This window comes from Aethalodelphis obliquidens, unplaced genomic scaffold, assembly GCF_003676395.1.
Source record: "Aethalodelphis obliquidens isolate GAN/ISIS:26980383/991018 unplaced genomic scaffold, ASM367639v1 scaffold17, whole genome shotgun sequence".
NCBI lineage: Eukaryota > Metazoa > Chordata > Mammalia > Artiodactyla > Delphinidae > Aethalodelphis > Aethalodelphis obliquidens.
In genome coordinates this window covers 16,094,448-16,118,149 of record NW_020837961.1, presented here as the reverse complement: position 1 = coordinate 16,118,149, position 23,702 = coordinate 16,094,448, and the positions used below count along the sequence as shown (strand labels likewise).

General features: G+C 42.2%; 1 long non-coding RNA gene across 2 annotated transcripts; it reads left to right on the top strand.

Moving 5' to 3' along the window:
* Window positions 1–14,291: 14,291 nt before the first annotated feature.
* LOC113625982 (uncharacterized) lies at window positions 14,292–23,696 on the top strand. 2 transcript variants are annotated; one of them, XR_003434978.1, is made up of 4 exons: window positions 14,292–14,928; window positions 18,770–18,902; window positions 21,392–21,493; window positions 23,138–23,696. It is a non-coding gene; the product is annotated as an uncharacterized LOC113625982 (long non-coding RNA). The 2 variants fall into 2 exon arrangements; XR_003434979.1 differs by lacking the exons at window positions 21,392–21,493; window positions 23,138–23,696 and adding an exon at window positions 19,655–19,956.
* Window positions 23,697–23,702: the final 6 nt, after the last annotated feature.

The following is a 23,702-nucleotide window of genomic DNA, read 5'->3' as shown; positions in this document are numbered from 1 at the left end:
AGGCTGGTTCTTTGAGAAGGTGAACAATATTGATAAACCATTAGCCAGACTCATCAAGCACAAAAAGAAGACTCAAATCAACAGAATTAGAAATGAAAAAGGAGAAGTAACAACTGACACTGCAGAAATACAAAGGATCGTGAGAGATTACTACAAGCAACTATGCCAATAAAATGGACAACCTGGAAGAAATGGACAAGTTCTTAGAAATGCACAACCTTCTGAGACTGAACCAGGAAGAAATAGAAAATATGAACAGACCAATCACAAGCACTGAAAATGAAACTGTGATTAAAAATCTTCCAACGAACAAAAGCCCAGGAGCAGATGGCTTCACAGGAGAATTCTATCAAACATTTAGAGAAGACGTAACACCTATCCTTCTCAAACTCTTCCAAAATATAGCAGAGGGGCTTCCCTGGTGGCGCAGTGGTTGGGAGTCCGCCTGCTGATGCAGGGGACGCGGGTTCGTGCCCCAGTCCGGGAGGATCCCACATGCTGCGGAACGGCTAGGCCCATGGGCCATGGCCGCTGGGCCTGCGCGTCCGCAGCCTGTGCTCTGCAGTGGAAGAGGCCACAGCAGTGAGAGGCCCGCTTACCGCAAAAAAAATATATATATATATAGCAGAGGGAGGAACACTCCCAAACTCATTCTACAAGGCTGCCATCACCCTGATAGCAAAACCAGACAAAGATGTTACAAAAAAAGAAAACTACAGGTCAATATCACTGATTAACATAGTTGCAAAATTCCTCAACAAAATACTGGGAAACAGAATCCAACAGCACATTAAAAGGATCATACACTATGATCAAGTGGGGTTTATCCCAGGAATGCAAGCATTCTTCAATATACGCAAATCAATCAATGTGATACACCATATTAACAAATTGAAGAATAAAAACCATATGATCATCTCAATAGATGCAGACAAAAGCTTTTGACAAAATTCAACACCCGTTTAAGATAAAAACTCTCCAGAAAGTAGGCATAGAGGGAACCTACCTCAACATAATAAAGGCTATATATGACAAACCCACAGCCAACATCATTCTCAATGGTGAAAAACTGAAAGCATTTCCTCTACAATCAGGAACAAGACAAGGATGCCCACTCTCACCACTATTATTCAATATAGTTTTGGAACTTTTAGGCACACCAATCAGAGAAGAAAAATAAATAAAAGGAATCCAAATCGGAAAAGAAGTAAAACTGTCAATGTTTGCAGATGACATGATACTGTACATAGAGAATCCTAAAGATACTACCAGAAAACTACTAGAGCTAGTCAATGAATTTGGTAGAGTAGCAGGCTACAAAATTAATGCACAGAAATCTCTTGCATTCCTATACACTAATGTTGAAACATCTGAAAGAGAAATTAAGGAAACACTCCCATTTACCATTGCAACAGAAAGAATAAAATACCTAGGAATAAACCTACCGAAGGAGACAAAAGACCTGTATGCAGAAAACTATAAGACACTGATGAATGAAATTAAAGATGATACAAACAGATGGAGAGGTATATTATGTTCTTGCATTGGAAGAATCAACATTGTGAAAATGACTGTACTATGCAAAGCGATCTACAGATTCAGTGCAATCCCTATCAAACTACCAATGGCATTTTTCACAGGACTAGAGCAAAAAATTTCACAATTTGTATGGAAACACAAAAGACCTCAAATAGCCAAAGCAATCTTGGGAAAGGAAAACGGAGATGGAGGAATCAGGCTCCCTGACTTCAGACTATAAAACAAAGCTACAGTAATCAAGACAGTATGATGCTGGCAGAAAAACAGAAATATAGATCAATGGAACAGGATAGAAAGCCCAGATATAAACCCACACACATATGGTCACCTTATCTTTGATAAAGGAGGTAAGAGTGTACAATGGGGAAAAGACAGTCTCTTCAATATGTGGTGCTCGGAAAACTGGACAGCTACATGTAAAAGCATGAAATTAGAACACTTCCTAATACCACACACAGAAGTAAACTCAAAATGGATTAAAGACCTAAATGTAAGGCCAGACACTATAAAACTCTTAGAGGAAAACATAGGCAGAACACTCTATGACATAAATCACAGCAAGATCCTTTTTGACCCTCCTCCTGGAGTAATGAAAATAAAAACAAAAATAAACAAATGGGACCTAATGAAACTTAAAAGCTTTTGCACAGCAAAGGAAACCATAAACAAGACGAAAAGACAACCCTCAGAGTTGGAAAAAATATTTGCAAATGAAGCAACTGACAAAGGATTAATCTCCAAAATATACAAGCAGCTCATGTAGCTCAATATCAAAAAAACGAACAACCCAATCCAAAAATGGGCAGAAGACCTAAATAGACATTTCTCCAAAGGAGATATACAGATTGCCAACAAACACATGAAAAGATACTCAACATCACTAATCATTAGAGAAATTCCAATCAAAACTACAGTGAGGTACCAACTCACACCATTCAGAATGGCCATCATCAAAAAATCTACCAACAATAAATGCTGGAGACGGTGTGGAGAAAAGGAGACCCTCTTGCACCATCGGTGTGATTGTAAATTGATACATCCACTGTGGAGAACAGTATGGAGGTTCCTTAGGAAACTAAAAATAGAACTACGATATGACCCAGCAATTCCACTACTGGGCATGTACCCTGAGAAAACCATAATTCAAAAAGAGTCATGTACCACAGTGTTCACTGCAGCACAATTTACAGTAGCCAGGACATGGAAGCAACCTAAATGTCCATCGACAGATGAATGGATAAAGAAGATGTGGCATATATATACAATGGAATATTACTCAGCGATAAAAAGAAATGAAACTAAGTTATTTGTAGTGAGGTGGATGGACCTAGAGTCTGTCATACAGAGTGAATTAAGTCAGAAAGAGAAAAACAAATACTGTATGCTAACACATATATATGGAATCTTAAAAAAAAAGGTTATGAAGAACCTAGCGGCAGGACAGGAATAAAGAGAATGGACTTGAGGACACGGGGAGGGGGAAGGGTAAGCTGGGATGAAGTGAGAGAGTAGCAGTGACATATATACACTACCAAATGTAAAATAGATAGCTAGTGGGAAGCAGCTGCATAGCACAGGGAGATCAGCTCGGTGCTTTGTGACTACCTAGAGGGGTGGGAGGGAGACACGAGGGAGGGGTTATGGGGATATATGTATGTATATAGCTGATTCACTTTGTTATACAGCAGGAACTAACACAACACTGTAAAGCAATTATACTGCAATAAAGATGTTAAAAAAAACAATTTGGCACTGAACAAATAAAATATATAAAACTTAAAAAAAAATGGTCACAGTGCAGTATGTATTTCTTTGAAGTAAATCATCTTAAATGCAACTTGTGTGAGTGATTAAAGTCTTACAAATAAAACAGCTAATTTCCATGACTCTGCTTCCTTTAGTCTTGTTAGTTTGTGACCGAATCACTCCACTACTTCACCAACCCCTGCTGCAAGCCAGCTACCAGAGGTGAATGCATCATCCATCCCTTGACATAACAGGTAACATTCACTGAAAGTTTACTGTGTTCCAGGCACTGTGCTATAAGCACTCTGCATACATTTTTGAGGAAATGTAAACTGCAGGAGAGAAAAAACCCACACTCGTGGAAAATATAAACTTCACCAAGAGCATGTTCTCCAAAGTGGTGCTGGCTGAGATGGGAGGATCACGGGTAATGGAAGAAGGCCTGGAGGAAGAAGAGAGGCCTGACCTGGGCCCTCAGGGAGAGTGGAGGAATGAGGAGGTGAGTGCCACTGGGGAGATGGGGAGGCCCCAGAGCTTCCACAATGCAGGAGTGGGGAGAAGTGCAGGTAAGCCATGAGAAGTTCAGGTACAGAGAGTGCTGGAGTTGTGGCCAGTCTCTGGCCCATGCCAAGCACTCAAAAACTTGCTGAATGATGAGTTGAGATAATTGAGGTGATGGGTATGAATGAAGAGGTGACTGATGCAAAGTAGAAATTAGGGTAAAGCTGGTCAGTGTCTGCAGGTGCAACCCCCCTGCCATCTGGGAATATTTAAAAAATCATTCCAAAAAGTCTGCCGGAATTGTCTATCAAAGCATTCTGTGGAAGGCAAAGTGCCAGTTGCCACACCCCAGGCCTTCTAAAGAAGTCACCATAACTTTACAGGCCGCAGGAAATGCTGTGTTGTATCCTTGTTCTGGAATCCACTTTTTTCCCCACCCAGTTCCAGTGTGCCTCTGAAATTTCTGTGATCTGGGGGCTGGCATGGAGCTCACCATGTTGCAGCAGGGGACATTGCCCTGAAGCAGGTAGAGGTTGGAGGTGACCAGGTCCTTGCGTTTGACAGTGGTTCTCAGCTCTAGATGCCCATGAGAATCACCCGGGAGCATTACACAAACAAACCACTGTGCAGCCCTTCCCCCCCCCCCCCACCCCCTTTTAAAGCTTCCAGGTAATTCTAATGTGCCACCAGGGTTTCTCAAACTTCAATATATATAAATTGCCTGGGTCTTAATTCACCTGGGTCATATTTCACTTTAAATTATCTGGGTCTGATTTAGCCAGTCTTAAGCGGAGCTGGAGAGTCTGAGGCTCCAGCAGGCTCCCAGGTGACACTGATGTCATCTGCAGAACACAGTTTGAGAGGCAAGGACAATCTACAGGTAGGCCTTATTTAGAACCGTGCAAAATTAATACCTTATTGACACTTCTGGGTGATACCTTTCCTAAAACTACTAAGCTGAAATTTTCAAGTCTGGGTAAGAAAATACAGGGTGATTATAAATAGGCAATGGGTATATGTTTGTTAGATACATTTTATTTTGATTACAAAAGAAAAATGTGCTTAATGCAGAAAACACAGGAAAACAGAAAGAGAAATAACATGTATTTTCACCATCTAGAGGCCTATGCTGGTATACATCATCTAGGGGTATGTTCGTGTGTGTCTTTCCATTACTTTTTTGATTGTTTTAAATTGTATAGTACTGTTTATAACGTTCTGTAGTCTGCTCTTTTTTTTTTCTTTTTCAAAACAGAACGTGTTCAATGTCAGTGAATATTCTACACAATAAAAATTTGTGGTCACATAGTATTCTATTGCATAGATCAGGGGTCCTCAAAATGTGGAAATGTGGACAAGGGAATTTTGGGGTTTCCCAAGACCCTCTCAGATAGTCCATAAGCTCAAAATTATTTCATAATGTTGTAAGACATTATTTCCCTTTTTTGATACCATTCTTTCTGAGTGTACAGTGGTGTTTTTCAGAGACTACACGATGACGTGATATCATCACTCTGACAGCTAATGGAATGTGTGTGTATTGAACGTTTCTGTGTTTAAGTATTTCTCCCTTTTAATTTCTGATATAGGAAATACTCATACAAATAACCCACATACACAAAAGTTGTTTAGGGGCTTCAGTCATTGTTCAAAGTGTAAAGGGGTCCTGAGACCAAAAAGTTTGGGAACTCCTGGTGTAGATAAACTATAATTTAATTAACCAACCCATCACTATTAGAAATTTAGGCTCTTCCCCATTAAATAACTTTTTTTTTGAATTTTGTTATTTTTTTATACAGCAGGTTATTAGTTATCTATTTTATAAATATTAGTGTATATATGTCAATCCCAATCTCCCAATTCATCCCACCACCAGCCACCCACCTGCTTTCCCCCCTTGGTGTCCATACGTTTGTTCTCTACATCTGTGTCTCTATTTCTGCCTTTCAAACCAGTTCATCTGTACCATTTTTCTAGATTCCACATATATGCGTTAATATACAATATCTGTTTTTCTCTTCCTGACTTCACTCTGTATGACAGTCTCTAGGTCCATCCACATCTCTACAAATGATCCAATTTCGTTCCTTTTTATACCTGAGTAATATTCCATTGTATATATGTACCAAATCTTCTTTATCCATTCGTCTGTCGATGGGTATTTAGGTTGCTTCCGTGACCTGGCTGTTGTAAATAGTACTGCAATGAACATTGGGGTGCATGTGTCCTTTTGAATTATGGTTTACTCTGGGTATATGCCCAGTAGTGGGATTGCTGGATCATATGGTAATTCTATTTGTAGTTTTTTAAGGAACCTCCATACTGTTCTCCATAGTGGCTGTATCAATTTACATTCCCATCAACAGTGCAAGAGGGTTCCCTTTTCTCCACACCCTCTCCAGCATTTGTTGTTTGTAGATTTTCTGATGATGTCCATTCTAACTGGTGTGAGGTGATACCTCATTGTAGTTTTGATTTGCATTTCTCTAATAATTAGTGATGTTGAGCAGCTTCTCATGTGCTTCTTGGCCATCTGTATGTCTTCTTTGGAGAAATGTCTATTTAGGTCTTCTGCCCATTTTTAGACTGGGTTGTTTGTGTTTTTAACATTGAGCTGCATATATTTTTTGGAGATTAATCCTTTGTCCATTGATTTGCTTGCAAATATTTTCTCCCATTCTGAAGGTTGTCTTTTCATATTGTTTATAGTTTCCTTTGCTGTGCAAAAGCTTTAAAGTTTCATTAGGTCCCATTGGTTTATTTTTGTTTTTATTTCCATTACTTTAGGAAGTGGGTCAAAAAAGATCTTGCTGTGCTTTATGTCAAAGAGTGTTCTTCCTATGTTTTCCTCTAAGAGTTTTATAGTGTCTGGTCTTACATTTAGGTCTTTAATCCATTTTGAGTTTACTTTTGTGTATGGTGTTAGAAAGTGTTCTAATTTCATATTTTTACATGTAGCTGTCTAGTTTTCCCACAACTACTTATTGAAGAGACTGTCTTTTCTCCATTTTATATTCTTGCCTCCTTTGTCATAGATTAGTTGACCATAGGTGTGTGGGTTTATCTCTGGGCTTTCTATCCTGTTCCATTGATCTATATTTCTGTTTTTGTGCCAGTACTATACTGTCTTGATTACTGTAGCTTTGTAGTATTGTCTGAAGTCAGGGAGTCTCATTCCTCCAGCTCAGTTTTTTCCCTCAAGATGGCTTTGGCTATTTGGGGTCTTTTGTGTCTCACTACAGATTTTAAGAATTTTTGTTCTAGTTCTGTAAAAAATGTCATTGGTATTTTGATAGCGATTGCATTGAATCTGTACATTGCTTTGGGCAGTATAATCATTTTCACAGTATTGATTTTTCCAATCCAAGAACATGGTATATCTCTCCATCTGTGTGATCTTTGATTTCTTTCATCAGTGTCTTATAGTTTTCTGCATACAGGTTCTTACCTCCTCAGATAGGGTTATTCCTATGTATTTTATTCTTTTTGTTGCAACGGTGAATGGGATTGTTTCCTTAATTTCTCTTTCTGATCTTTGGTTTTTAGTGTACAGGAATGCAAGAAATTTCTTTGCATTAATTTTGTAGCCTGCAAATTTACCAAATTCATTGATTAGCTCTAGTAGTTTTCTGGTAGCATCTTTAGGATTCTCTACATATAGTATCATGTCATCTGCAAACAATGACAGTTTTACTTCTTCTTTTCCAACTTCTATTCCTTTTATTTCTTTTTCTTCTCTGATTGGCGTGGCTAGGACTTCCAAAACTATGTTGAATAATAGTGGCAAGAGTGGGCATACTTGTCCTGTTCCTGATTGTAGAGGAAATGCTTTCAGTTTTTCAGCATTGAGAATGATGTTTGCTGTGGCTTTGTCGTATATGGCCTTTATTATGTTGAGGTAGGTTCTCTCTATGCCCACTTTCTGGAGAGTTTTTATCATAAATGGGTGTTGGATTTTGTCAAAAGTTTTTCTACATCTATTGAGATGATCATATGGTTTTTATTCTTCAATTTGTTAATATGGTGTATCACATTGAGTGATTTGTGTATATTGAGGGATCCTTGCATCCCTGGGATAAATCCTGATTTATCATGGTGTATGATCCTTTTAATGTGTTGTTGGATTCTGTTTGCTAGTATTTTTTTTGAGAATTTTTGCATCTATATTCATCAGTGATATTAGTAATTTTCTTTTTTTGTAGTTTCTTTGTCCGTTTGTGGTATCAGGGTGATAGTGGCCTTGTAGAATGAGTGTGGGTGTGTTCCTTCCTCTGCAATTTTTTGGAAGAGTTTGAGAAGGATGGGTGTTAGCTCTTCTCTAAATATTTGATAGAATTCACCTGTGAAGCCATGTGGTCCTGGATTTTTGTTTGTTGGAAGATTTTTTAAATAAATTTATTTATTTGATTTTTTATTTTTGTCTGTATTGGTTTTTCTTTGCTGTGCGTGGGCTCTCTCTAGTTGTGGTGAGTGGGGGCTACTCTTCGTTGTGGTATGCAGGCTTCTTATTGTCGTGGCTTCTCTTGTTGTAGAGCACGGGCTCTAGGCACGAGGGTTTCAGTAGTTGTGGCTCGTGGGCTCTAGATGGCAGACTGAGTAGTTGTCACACACGGGCTAAGTTGCTCGGCGGCATGTGGGATCTTCCCAGACCAGGGGTCAAAGCTGTGTCCCCTGCATTGGCAGGTGGATTCTTAACCACTGCACCACTAGGGAAGCCCTGTTGGAAGATTTTCAATCCCAGTTTCAATTTCATTACTTGTGATTGGTCTGTTCATATTTTCTACTTCTTACTTGTTCAGTCTTGGAAGGTTATACCTTTCTAAGAATTTGTCCATTTCTTCCAGGTTGTCCATTTTATTGGCATAGAGTTGCTTGTAGTAGTCTTTTATGATGCTTTGTATTTCTGCAGTGTCCGTTGTAACTTCTCATTTTTCATTTCTAATTTTATTGATTTGAGTCCTCTCCCTCTTTTTCTTGATGAGTCTGGCTAAAGGTTTATCAATTTTGTTTATCATCTCAGGGAACAAGCTTTTAGTTTTATTGATTTTTGCTGTTGTTTTCTTTGTTTCTATTTCATTTATTTCTGCTTTGATCTTCATGATGTCTTTCCTTCTACTAACTTTGGGGTTTTTTTGTTCATATTTCTTTAGTTCCTTTAGGCGTAAGCTTGGATTTTTTATTTGAGATTTTTCTTGTTTCCTGAGGTAGGATTGTATTGCTATAAACGTCCCTCTTTGAACTGCTTTTGCTGCATCCCATAGGTTTTGGATCATCGTACTTTCATTGTCATTTGTCTCTACGTAGTTTTTGATTTCCTCTTTGATTTTTCAGTGATCTCTTTGTTACTGAGTAACGTATTGTTTAGCCTCCATGCGTTTGTGTCTTTTTACGTTTTTTTCCCTCTAATTTATTTCTAATCTCATAGTGTTGTGGTAAGAAAATTGATATAATTTCAATTTTCTTAAATTTACCAAGGCTTGATTTGTGACCCAAGATGTGATCTATCCTGGAGAATGTTCCATGTGCACTTGAGAAAAAAGTGTAATCTGCTGTTTTCAGATGGACTGTCCTATAAATATCAATTAAATCTGTCTGGTCTATTGTGTCACTTAAAGCTTGTGTTTCCTTATTCATTTTCTGTCTGGATGCTCTGTCCATTGGTGTAAGGAGGTGTTAAGTCCTCCACTATTGTTGTGTTACTGTCGATTTCCTCTTTTATAGCTGTTAGCATTTGCCTTATGTATTGAGGTGCTCCTGTGTTGGGTGCATATATATTTATAATTGTTATATCTTCTTCTTGGATTGATCCCTTGATCATTATGTAGTGTCCTTCCTTGTTTCTTGTAACATTCTTTATCTTAAAGTCCATTTGGTCCGATATGAGCATTGCTACTCTAGCTTTCTTTTGATTTCCATTTGCATGGAATATCTTTTTCCATCCCCTCACTTTCAGTCTGTATGTGTCCTTAGGTCTGAAGTGGGTCTCTTGTAGACAGCATACATATGGGTCCTGTTTTTGTATCCATTCATCAAGCCTTTGTCTTTTGGTTGGAGCATTTAATCCATTCACATTTCAGGTAATTATCGATATGTATGTTCCTATTCCCATTTTCTTAATTGTTTTGTTTTTGTTTTTGTAGGTCCTTTTCTTCTCTTGTGTTTCCCACTTAGAGAAGTTCCTTTAGCATTTGTTGTAGAGCTGGTTTGGTGATGCTGAATTCTCTTAGCTTTTGCTTGTCTGTAAAGCTTTTGATTTCTCCATTGAATCTGAATGAGATCCTTGCCAGGTTGAGTCATCTTGGTTGTAGGCTCTTCCCTTTTATCACTTTAAGTATATCATGTCACTCCCTTCTGGCTTGTAGAGTTTCTGCTGAGAAATCAGCTGTTAACCTTATGGGAATTCCCTTGTATATTATTTGTCATTTTTCCCTTGTTGCTTTTAATAATTTTTCTTTGTGTTTAATTTTTTTCAATTTGATCACTATGTGTCTCAGTGTGTTTCTCCTAGGGTATCCTGCCTGGGACTCTGCGCTTCCTGGACCTGGGTGGCTGTTTCCTTTCCCATGTTAGGGAAGTTTTCAACTATAATCTCTTCAAATATTTTCTCAGCTCCTTTCTCTCTCTCTTCTCCTTCTGGGACCCCTATAATGCAAATGTTGGTGCATTTAAAGTAGTCCCAGAGGTCTGTTAGGCTGTCTTCATTGCTTTTCATTCTTTTTTCTTTATTCTCTTCTGTGGCAGTGAATTCCACCATTCTGTTTTACAGATCACTTATCTGTTCTTCTGCCTCAGTTCTTCTGCTATTGATTCTTGTAGTGTATTTTTCATTTCAGTTATTGTATTGTTCATTTCTGTTTGTTTGTTCTTTAGTGCTTCTAGGTGTTTGTTCCTTAATTCTTCTAGGTCTTTTTTAAACATTTCTTGCATCTTCTTGGTCTTTGCTTCCATTCTTTTTCTGAGGTCCTGGATCATCTTCACTGTCATTATTCTGAATTCTTTTTCTGGAAGGTTGCCTATCTCCACTTCATTTATTTGTTTTTCTGGCATTTTATCTTGTTCCTTCATCTGGTACATAGTCCTCTGCCTTTTCATTTTGTCTATCTTTCTGTGAATGTGGTTTTCATTCCACAGGCTGCAGGATTGTAGTTCTTCTTGCTTCTGCTGTCTGCCCTCTGGTGGATGAGGCTATCTAAGAGGCTTGTGCAAGCTTACTGTTAGGAGGGACTGGTAGTGGGTAGAGCTAGGTGTTTTTCTGGTAGGCAGAGCTAAGTAAAACTCTAATCCGCTTGTCTGCTGATGGGTGGGGCTGAGTTCCTTACCTGTTGGTTGCTTGGCCTGGGTGACCCAGCACTGGAGCCCACAGACACTTTGGTGGGGCTAATGGGGTCACAGCAAGGAGTACTTCCCAGAACTTCTGCTGCCAGTGTCCTTGTCCCCGCGGTGAGCCACAGTCATCCCCTGCTTCTGCAGGAGACCCTCCAACGCTAACAGGTAGGTCTGGTTCAGTATCCTATGGGTCCTGATGTGCACACTACTTTGTGTGTGCCCTCCAATAGTGGAGTCTTTGTTTCCCCCAGACCTGTCAAAATCCTGCAGTCAAATCCTGCTAGCCTTCAAAGTCTGATTCTCTGGGAATTCCCCCTCCCATTGCCAGACCCCCAGGTCAGTAAGCCTGATGCAGGGCTCAGAACCTTCACTTCTGTGGTATAATTGTTCTCCAGTTTGTGAGACACCCACCCAGCAGTTATGGGATTTGATTTTATTGTGATTGCGCCCCTCCTACCATCTCATTGTGGTTTCTCCTTTGTCTTTGGATGTGGGGTATCTTTTTGGTGAGTTCCAGTGCCTTCCTTTTGATGATTGTTCAGCAGTTAGTTGTGATTCCAGTGTCTCTCAGGAGGGAGTGAGTGCACATCCTTTTACTCCACCATCTTGAACCAGTCTCCACAGTGAACTTTCTTATATATTTCTTATACTTTGCACATTGATAGAGCCCTAGTAGTGGAATGACTGGATCAAAGGATTAAAAACATCTCATTTGTGGCACTAAATGAATGCCTTACCGTAGACATTTAAATTTTAAAGTGAAAATTGTTTAAGTCAAGATTTGCACCCAAATCAAGAGGAAAGATTAGTGTCTCCAGATCAGCATTTTTGTTTACGTAACAAAAATAGAATTCCAGTTACACCACAAACCCAGACCTGTTGCCATGGAGGTATTTAATTACCATTGTGGTGTCTGGAGTGCAGAGCTGCATGCTCTACCCCTGTCTTCTGCTTGGAGTGTGAGAACTTAAATGAGAAAATGGCTCTCAAGGTTCTGTCAGGCCATTTTAGGAAAGATCATCTCAGGACTCTGGCTTCATGTTCTAATTTAATTTCTACTGATGCTAATTGGTAATGAGGACTCTTAGCACACTTTTTTTTTTAAAACAAGAAAAAAAGCATACAAATTTAATTTTTTTGCATGTACATGGGAGTCTTCAACAGGAAAATGAAGACCAGAAGTCATTAGGACCAAAAGCTTAAATACCTCGTTACACAGCGAACAATAAATTGTGGGGATGTGACAAGACAGAGGGGCTGGTGCTATGAGCAGTATATTGTGGGACAGTCACTAGCAGCTAAATGCGGGAAACGAATGGAAGGTCATTTTAGTAGGTGTGTTTGTACAGGTGCATTTCAGCATTGCCTCCCAGTCTCTGGTGATATGAATGTTCTTCCTGGTACAGGGAGGGCACCTTTCTCAGGGGAAATTTCATGTCCTGCTTTTAGGTAGAAAGGGGGAGTCCCAGAGCCCTCCCTGTGTCTGCTGTTTCTCAAGCTTAGTGCACATTTTTTGAGCCTCACGTATATCAAACATTCTACTAAGTTCTAGAGCGAGAGAGGGAAGAGCGGGAGGTACTAAAACCAGAACGAAGAGTAAGGCAGGGCTTACTCCTTTCACTGCAGTGCAGAGCAAAGGCTGGAGTAGATTTGATTCCTTTATTGACTCTGTCATGGAAAGACCTGGAGTCAAGCTGGACATGGGAACAAATGCCTTAATGACTCAGTCTCTGGGGAGAACCTAGGAGGCTGGTCAGTCACTAAGCCTGAAGAATATCGTACAATCTGTACTCAGTGAAAAAGCTCCTCAGGTTGCTTTAGCAAAGGAAACCCATGCGTGGCAAAGTAAGAAAGTCACAGACAGTGTGTGTGCTGGTTGGACTCAGAGCTTAGCCACTGGTTATAGTGTGGGTGTGACCTTAGACATGTGACTTTCTCCTATCCTCAGAGCCTCCCTCATGAGATGGAGATAGTCATGCCTATACCACAGGGACGTTGCAAAGATGAAAAGTGTTGAACTGCCCTTCTTCCCCAAATCCCATTCATGCTTCAGATCTCACCTAAATCAGCTTTCTCAGGGAGCTCCAATAGCCCCCTCCTCTCCACACCAAGATGTGCTCCTGCAGCATCCTCTCTGGAAGAACTTACCTGATTGGCATCTCTTTTCCGTGGAATCAGGAACCTCTATGTCTCTAGCACCCAGACCAGGCTACTGCTTTGAGCAAGCCAAAGGGGATGAGCATACCTTTGTTTCTGTGTAGAGAGTATGTGCTCACCTAACGGATGGACTTTTATTCTGAAAAAGAAAACTATTTCTCTTTTCCTGTAATATGGCTTTTTCAAAGAGGAACTGACCCTGGCATCTGTCAGCCAACCCTGGATGGGCTCAGGGCTGTGCACTGAGTACAGCAAGTGCCTAATCCTCCCAGGGCACCTCCATCTCCCCCGCCCACCAATCCTATTTAAGCATCAAACAGGAAAGGCAAAGGTGGGTGAGGATTAAGCCTTGGAAGACATTATTTTGCTAATGAATTCTGAGTTTTTTCCAGGCTTGCAGGATTTCTGAACTCAACATTTTTTGAAAGAGCTATGTTGCCAGGAGGTGGGATCACAGTTAAGCTGAGAAAAACTCGTGCAGGATTGCCAGACTGAATTGAGACCCTCATGAATCTCATGCTTTTACGTTCAACCAGTAGTAAGAGTGTATGTGCTGGAGGACTTCCCTGGTGGCGCAGGGGTTAAGTATCCTCCTGCCAGTGAACGGGACACAGGTTCGGTCCCTGGTCCAGGAAGATCCCACATGCCATGGAGCAACTAAGCCCGTGAGCCACAACTACTGAGCCTGCGCTCTAGAGCCTGTGAGCCACAACTACTGAGCCCGTAAGCCACAACTACTGAAGCCCGCATGCCTAGAACCCATGCAACGCAACAAGAGAAGCCACTGCAATGAGAAGCCCGCGCACCACAACGAAGAGTAGCCCCCACTCGCCGCAACTAGAGAAAGCCCGCGCACAGCAACGAAGACCCAATGCAGCCAAAAATAATTTTTTTTAAAAAAAGGTGTATGTGCTGGAGTAGGTGGCTACCCTTCATGTCCTGCAGGGCAAAGGGAGACCAAGCTTTCCAAGACAAGCGGAAGTCATGAGTCAGCCATGACTGTAAGGCTGTCAGGCTCACCTGGACACATGGAAAGCTTATGAGGAAGGCTCTGTGCCCCTCAGGAATGCAGCAACTCCCTTTGCCTTCTCTAGCTGCTCAGGGCCCCAGACTATCAGCAAGAGGCTCCTGACGCCCGGGCCTTCCATCAGGGTGATGGAGGACAGGCTGCTGTGGTGGATGGTTGTTTCCGGGCTGTGCCCAGTAAGACTAAGCAAGCGTGAGGGTATCCAGGTGATTTCTCCAGAGGATGTGTCAGGCAGCATAGATTCCAGGTAGTTCAGGGTACCATTCTGGGAGATGTCTACCATAGACCACATCTGGAGTTGAACAGCTCAGGAAGTTGGCTTGCTCTAAGTGCAGCAGTTTACTTGGCAAGTGATAATGGGTCCCTGGGTCAGAAATGAGGGGCCTCAAAAAGGATGGAAGTAGAATAGTAATCCTGGGTTACTGATGCAGTAAACGGCCACCTGCTTGCCCAAATAGGATGATGACCCTTTTGTTGGCTAGGTCAGCCTCTCTCTCAGGACTTCAAGGAACGTTTGCTTGCCCTTCATTCTAATAGAACAATGCTTTTCCATTCTGGCTGCAGATCGGAAATCACCTTTGGAGCTTTAAGGACTTCAGATGCCCAGGCTCCAGCTCCAAAGATTTGATTCTGTAAGTTTTGGGTAAATCACCCCTTTTTCTTTTCTTAGAGGGGTCTGTTGGTGTCTCTTGGGGACTCCGATGTGACACAATGCCATGTGAATTAGGAAGCGCTGAAGGGAGGGCTGTGGGCTGAGGGGCTCCATCTGTGTGTGGAGCAGCACCTGCAGTGAAGGCTCAGCTGGAATGAGGAAGTGCCCCCTGGACGTCTCCTCAAGGTCCCTAAGCACCTCAGCCCAGCTCACGTTCCTTTACAGGAGGCTGCTCCTCCTTTGTTCCTGCTCTCAGTTCACGTCGCCACTGCCCTGTCTCCCAGCGCAGACATTTGGGAATCATCTTTTTTTTTTTTTTTGCGGTACGAGGGCCTCTCACTGTTGTGGCCTCTCCCGTTGCGGAGCACAGGCTGCGGACGCGCAGGCTCAGCGGCCATGGCTCATCTTCCCGGACCGGGGCACGAACCCATGTCCCCTGCATCGGCAGGCGGACTCCCAACCACTGCGCCACCAGGGAGGCCCTGGGAATCATCTTTGATTCCAATCTCCACCCCACACACATATCTTAGACCTTCGCCGTCTCTCTAGTCCTAGTTCAAGTACCAAGAACTGTGAAGGCTCAGAGGCTTTACCTTCTCGCAGGCTAACTGCTTAGCTTGCCTCGGTTTCACCAATGCTCGCAGGAGGCGTGAGACTTCTGGGTCAGAGACAAAGGACGGCCTTGCAGATGGTGTGAGCTTCATGTTTGTGATAGTTCCTGAGCCCCTAGTCCCTCAGAGGACAGTGACCCAGGTGGCTACTGCACACACACTGTCTCTGCTGCAAGGTGCACTGAGCTCAGGGATCCCCCAACTTTTTTTTTTTTTTTTGCTGCGCCTCCCGGCTTGCGGGATCTTAGTTCCCTGACCAGGGATCGAACCCAGGCCTCAGCAGTGAAAGCCTGGAGTCCTAACCACTGGACCGCCAGGGAATTCCCAGGTATCCCCCAATTTTCTAAGGAGTCTGCAAACAATCCCGACCAAACTTTGCCCCGAGGGAGGTGTTTTTATTATCTCACACAGTACAAAAGTATGCCCCTGCCCTCAGAAGGAGACCCTACCTCTGTCTTACAAGGCTGTTACATAAACATCCTCCAAGAGATAGTTTGAGATGAAAGCTCTTCACAGAAGTATAGAAACATGAGACACCCATGGAAAATTGTCTCCCAACACTAGGAACTCATCACAATTACCTATGAATCTCTGCTATTAGTCTCTCTTCCACTAGCAATAGTTCTGGTTCTAGATCAGAACATAAAGCAAATACGCCGATCGTCTGTTTAAACTTTGGTTTTCCACTACATAATAACAAGTTAAAATGTCCAAGGCCCCATCCCATCTGGTCTGCTCTGCTCTCTTTTTCCTTCCCTATCTCTTAGCTTCTACTCCAGGATGCTCGGAGCTGAGTCGTCTCTCTACAGAACCCCTATGACTCTGTTTATACGTCAGTTAATATCCTTACTTGTTTGCCTTACTATGGTAGTCAGATAAATATGTTTCTCATCTTCTCCCCCAATGGAACCTATCTATCTCCTTGTTCTGTCCATAGTCCAACATGGTGCCTGATGTACCCAGTATGTGCTCAGTAGATCTTTGTGTAGTGAGGAAGGCTGCTAGGTCAGCAAGTCAGGCTGTTTGGGGTTTTTCTGAACTTTGAGGGTTAAAGCTGGCAGCCCCAGTTGTTTCAGTCCTCCGGGCTTTGTCTTCCTGAGTTCTGTGGCCATAACCTGTAAGCATAAAATGTTGTTCTAGGGAGGTCTCCATGCTTTAGTGACTAGCCATGTGAACCAAGATTTCATTCCAATCCAAACAACGGAACACCTTGCTCTAGGGGTTTAAACAAGCAGGTGTGTGTCTCCTGCATTATCTGAGGTTCCTCAGTACAGGGCTGATCCTTCGGTTCATTGTGGGATCCAGGTTCTTTCCACCTTTCTGCTCCACTGTGCTGAATGTGGAGGCTCTCATTCTCATGTTCGTACTTCTGGCTGCAAGAGGGCTCCTGCACTTCTGGGGCCCATAGCAACATCTGAGGTAGGGAAAAGAAAGAAAATGAAAAGGGGAAGGGCCAAAGGCCTTCCAGCAGGTCTCTGCCTTTTTGTTTATTAACGGATGCCCTTCCCATGAACTTCTATAGAGTGGTAACACCGACTTCGAAAGCCAGGGAATTGGAGTATTTTAAGCTTGGTACATTGTCCTCCTGAACAAAATTGGGTTCTGTAAATAGGGCAGAAGGGGTAGCTGGATATTGGGTAAATAACTTGCAATATCTGCCCCAAAGACAGATGTCCCTTTTCTTTTTGTCTTTGTATTGTTTTTTGTCTTTGCATTGTTCTTTTTAAAAAATTTTATTTCATTGAAGTACAGATTGCTTTACAATGTTGTGTTAGTTTCAGGTGTACAGCAGAATGATTCAGTTATACATATACGTAATACTTTGCATCTGCTAATCTGTAGTTTCTTTATTTATTGGTCCTACCAACGTGAGCTTTTGCCCAGGCCCACTGTTCCTGTGTCCGATGACTTTGTGGACATTCATGTCCTGAGTCCTGAATGATTTTTCCTTCCTCTTTCCCTTTCATGCTCTGCCTTGTCTTCTCAGAAACTGAAGGCATTTTTGTTTGTTTGTTTGGGTCTCTTATTGATATTATATTCCTCTTCAACCATGGCAGGGAGGTGGGGAGTTCCGGCATTTTTTGGTCCTGGGTTAGTCACCTCTAGAGAAAACAAGGTTTGGCAACCATTCCTGTGCTGTAGCCGCACTTTAGCTCCTGGTCTGTGCATTCCCTGGCGGTCTGAGGTGCGGAGACTTACCTGGGCCTCCGCACGCTGGGGGATGTGAGGAACGTACTCTCCTTTGGTGCGTTATGTCAATGAAACATTTAGGAGCAGGCTGTTTCTCTTCAGGGCTGTTTCCACTGAGTGGATTGAAACTTTTAATTCTCTGAGCCTCTTTAAATGAGGAGACTCATAGCTGAAGGGTTGGCTACAAAGAGAAAATCGTGGTTGATCAGGTTATCCCGGGAGTTTGGCAGGTGTTAGAATTCTCTGCTTCTCAAAGAGCAGAGTGTAATCGCTTGGGTTAGCAGGGTCGCGTATTCCATAAGAGCTCCTGAATCACGGGATAAAGGGGGTGCGGAGGATATTTTTGGCCTCAGGAGAAGGGCTGCATTCCTGATCCAGCCAAGAAAGGATGTCCTAAATTCCTACAGTCCCCTCAGGGTGCTGCCAGCCCCAGCCCACTTCTATCAGCAGGATGGCGTGGGTACGGGCATGGGTACGGCTTACAGCTGTTTGGGTTTCCAAGATTCCTGACACTTGACAGTGAGACTGCAGCTGTCACTGGCCTTCAGAATGTCGAGTCTGTTCTCTGAGGGGATAAAAACAATCCAAGTTTGCACAGGTCATAAACATGCCCTGGGGTCAAGTATTTGGACCTCTTGTTTGACAAGCCCCTTCCCATGGCGCTGCTTCTCTTCCCCTAAAAATCCCCACCCCTTCTGCTCTGGAAGCAGACGGACTACACGTGAGGTCTCCACAGGGTCAAGCCACGCAGGCTTCCGGGGGCTCTGGAGTTGAGGGGAACAGGGCGGGGTGGGCCAGGTGGGGCCTCTAACAGGCTGGAGACGCACGCCCTGCCCAAAGGCACAGGGTCACAGCCACACACCGCGCTCCTGGGATGCAGAATGCCTGGTTGCCAGCTCTCCCCCTTTTAAAAGAAAAGTCAAATAACTAGATTTTTATGCAAAATCATCCAAAATTTCAGTGTTTACAGCTGTTTGTTTTCTTCTTTCTTTTTCAAAATACCATGTGGAACAAACACAGATGTATGAAGGCCCCCCGTCTGCCGTGGTCTCTAGAGGAAGAAATGGGTTAGCCAGGTCACAGATGCCTCAGGAGTGTTAAATGAGGACTCTTGTGGAAGAAGAGGCCCTGCACCCCTCTCTCCTCTCTCCATGTGAGTGGTGCCTGGAGTGTGTTTATCACTTGGAACCAATCAGAACGGCGGTTCACAGGCTTGGCAACAGGTGCAGAAGTGTTGGGAGAGATGGATGACAGTGCTAAGAGGCAATTAGACTCCAATTAGCTAAACACCAGCTCCAGTGGGTACTTGGAGGTGTGCCCTGCGCCACCTCTTTTTAGAGGCCCTCTCTGATATATCTGGTAAGCGGCGCTGGTGAAGGGTGCGTGGGTGTAGCTGATCTAAGGCCCGGATGCCAGGAGGGAGGTGCGGCCACCCCACCCTTGTGACGCCACTACCCCTTGGGGTGGGTCCCCTTAGGAGACTAGCAAGAACTTTGCAGGAGCAGAGCGTCCAGGAGGTGACACGTACAAGTGGATCAGGAAGAGGCCGAATTGAGAAATTGATAAGGGCTCTTGAAGAAGAAAGGAATGGAGTTTCAAATTTAGGATTAGGGGCAGAAAGCAGAGGGGACGTACAGGTCAGATGTTTTGAGTTGAGCATCTGCAAATGCTCACGACTTAGCATTTGAGGTTTGTTTTTCAAAACCTGGAATATGTCTTTAATGTCCAGATGTGGGAAAGCGGCTAAGTAAATTACGGTGCATCCATATAACTGGAGAACATGCAGCCATTAAGAATGAGGTTATGAGACAGTTCTTAGTAATGTGGAAAAATGCTTATTGTGTACATGGAAAACAAGGAGGTAGCTGCATGTGGCATAACACTTCAACTATGTAAAATATGCAGGCACACAGGGCAACTGCTGTGGAGAGCACGCCAGAACACCCTTCCGAAACTGCCTCAGATGAAGCCTGCCTTTTACAGAGTAAGGGACCACCAAATCAGGTTATACACGTCCAGAGGTACAGGTAATCTCTGCTTTCCATCTCTTGCTTTTCTTTGGTCAGTGCAGGGGAAGGCCCTGCGTCTCACAGTGCCCCTGATAAGGGGAACAAGAGGGCAAGGGGTAGGAGAGGGGGAAGCAGAGGATGTAACAGATTGTGTAGATTGTGCTGTTATGAAGCTCAATGGTCACTTTGCTGTGTCACTTCCCCTAACTTCTACTGGGCACCAGGGCGTGCGGGGTGTGGGTGAAAAGAGTGGAATATGAGTCATTAATAACTCCTTCCATACTTACCTGCACGAAAAGGGAAGTCATTATAGGAGAGGCATGGTGGAGAGTGGGATACATTCTAGAACCATAAGAAAACGGAGGGTGAGGGTGAAGGAACTGTGTACGGATAGTTGGCACCAACTGAAGTTAGGGACTATTTTGGGTTCCTGCAGAGATGAGTCTAAAATCAAAGCCGCTCTGGTTAATATTTCCTCCCCATGGTTCCCTCTGACCAGGGCAGCACTTTATCTTTTACTGTTGGGTTGCAATCTTAAGAGTATGATTCGGCCTTTACCTCCTTCATAAGTTCTAGGTAATCGCAGGTATTCATCTGATGTGCTTATGTTAGACACGGGGAAGAACGGAGCGCCGAGAAGCAGAGCAGACACCCCTGAAGAGCGCTCAAGGTCAAAGGCAGCTGACCTTCTCTGGTCCTGGTGGTGGGGTGATGGTGACCGCACGAGAGCTCTGTGAGATGTCCTCAAAGGAGCAGGGGTTTTTCATCTGAGGGCACGGACACCCTAAGGGCAGGGGTGTAGCCAGCTTCCCAGCAGGCTTAGCTCTGTTCTTTGTATGACAGTTCATTAAAAATGAACCAAAGAAACCACAAAAACACCATTTGGCTAGAAGGGAGGCCTATTTTAAAGTAGATATGGTTATAAAATTCAAAGTGAGAATTCATATAGGAATTTATTTTTGACAGTAATCTGAGGGTATAGTTTGAGTTTCTTTCCTTCAGGATTCCTGGGAATCAATAAATGACAAAATAACTACTGCAATAGTAAGTGATATCTGTCAAGTATACTTGAAAATCAGATTTTTTAAAAAACTTAAGTACAGTTGATGTACAATATAATGTTTCAAGGGTACAACATAGTGATTTGACATTTAAATACATTATGAAATAATCACCATGTCTAGTAACAAGTTATTACAATATTATTGACTATATTCCCTATGCCGTGTATCACATCCCCGTGACTTTATAACTAGAAATCTGTACCTCTTAATCCCCTTCATCTATTTCATCCAGCTATACACCCCTCTCCCCTCTGGCAACCACCAGTTTGTTCTCTGTATCTGTGAGTCTGCTTCTGTTTTGTTTTGTTGTTTTTAGATTCCAAGTATAAGTGAATCATATGGTGTTTGTCTTTCTGTCTTACTTCACTCGGCATAATATCCTCTAGATCCAGCCACGGTGTTGCACATGCTGAGAGCTCACTCTTTTTTTTATGACTGAGTAATATTTCATTGTAAATACAGTTAACCCTTAAACAACACAGGTTTCAACTGCACGGGTCCACTTATACGTGGATTTTTTTCAATAAAAACTACAGTGCTACACAATCTGTGGTTGGTTGATTTCACAGATGCAGGACCATGGATACAGAGGGCCAACTATGGTACTTGAGCGTCCATGGAGTTTTGGTATCTGAGGCAGGTCCTGGAACCAATCCCCAGTGGATATCAAGGTACGACTGCATACACCACTGTATATTCTTTACACATTCATCTATTGATGGACACTTAGGTTGCTTCCATATCTTGAACATAGGGGTGCATATATCTTTTCAAACTAGTGTTTTTGTGTTCTTTGGGTAAATACACAGAAGGGGAGTTGCTGGATTGTATTGTAGTTCTATTTTTAATTTTTCAAGGAACACTAAATCCAACCCTAGATCTTCTAAAAATATGTATAAGGTTTATATACTGGAAATCTGGGTTAAAGCTTTAAAATTTTTTATCTTGAGATAACAGAAATCTAATAAAGATGTTTTGAATTATTTAATTTTAAAAAATCCCAAACTTGAAACTAAGAGGCTTCAAAGTATGACAGGATTAGGCTTTAAACTTCCTTGATGAAGATGAAAAAACCTAGCTAGTTAATTTTCTTAAAACCTAATCCTGAAACAGAAAATCCTCTATATATGTGACCAACACCAAATAACACTATAAAGTTCCACACACCACTGAATGTGGCTTTACCTTTGTATGGTTAAGCAGATTAATATAAGATTGCACACATGCCTACCAGCAAAACCACAGATCTCTGAGTCATGGATAAGTTCTAAGAATGTACTCTGAGGTTGGGGGTGAATATGAAAATGAAGTTTTTTTTTTTTTTTTAGATTGTAGATGGTATTTGAATCAAGTCACTTCTCCCCTGAGCCCCTGTGTCCATGACTTAACCATCCTACTTGCTCCATTTTTACTCCTTAAAAGCTGCATTCATAATGCTGGGGATCAGAGAAACCATTAAAACCACTTGGGAGAAGACATCACCCTGATCCTCCAGTTTGCTTAGGAAGTGGGAGGCTCTACCTTTCTCTTTGGACAAATGTGACATCAGGCAGTAGAAAAGCCAGGGACTGAGGAAACGAATGTCAGGAGAACCCAGGCATCAGTTCCTACCTGGCTTAAGTTTGGTCTAATTATAATTGGTTCCAGTATATAAATGAATTGTTGCCATATTAAATGTCTATCCAGTGTTATAAATAGCAGACAGATGCATATTGTCCATTTCTGAAATGATGACAGATTACAATCTCTGTGGCCATGGCTAAAAAGCTCAATTTGGTAAAAGGGTTTGTTTGTTTTTCTGGGAAGAAACAAAGTAAGGATAAGGAAATAAGGAACTTCAAAAAGTCAACTGAGAAGGAAAGAATAAATAAATTGAACTTAGGAGCATAAGTTCCATGCAAAGCTCACTTTTTCCTTCAAATACTGTAGCTTACCATTCATGGCACACCAGGAACTAATAACTTACCCCTGGAAACCTCCAACAAGGGACTCTGCCTGTCTAGTCAAGAAGCATAATGATAAATGGGTGGGTTCTATTACAGGATTCAGAGCACAGTTACCATAAACCTTTATGCAAAACACACAGCATTTATATATAAGAAAAGATGAAAGACATATGAGAAGTATATATATTAAAAAGGTGTATTTTATATGTACTGATAAAAAGTTGGCAGCACTGAAAATGGGAAGGGGGGATTGTTTTGTTTCTATACTGAGGAAAAACTCAGTACTACAGCTTTTATCTATATTGACTTAGTAATAATACTAATAAAAGCTAATATCACTGAGCAAGTACTGTTATTCCCACTTTACAGATGAAGAGGTCTGAGACAGGAAGAGGAAGTACTACAGTGGGAGCTACACTGAAAGGCCTTCTCTGCCCACCTGGCCATCTTAGTTTCAGGGGGAAGGAGGTAAGAGGTTATACACTCTGTATGGAGGATAACTGGGTGCTCCTCAAACTATTAATAGACACTATTAATACATTATTAATACACTATTAATAGAGACAGAGTCTATCAAAAAAAATTCTCTGAAGTCAGACAAATATCTAAATCTCAATTTCTCTATCAATCTCTCTAGAACTAATTCTCCTATTTGGCTTTTGTTCTTTGAATTCCTTTAGCCAGGAATCCTGTAGGGGGAAGGTGGGGAATATAGTTTAGGCCATAAGATGTCACAGTTCCCTCCAGCTTTACCGTCAACCCCCGAAAGTTTGAACTGTCACAAAAACCCTGGGAAGGAGGAATTATTAAACTCAATGAGAAAACAGGCCCAGAGAGTTTAAGTAATTGGCAATGGTTACATAGGTAGTAAGTAATAGAATCAGGATGTGACTACGGAAGAGGCAGTATCCAGAGACCTTACTCTTTCCACTTA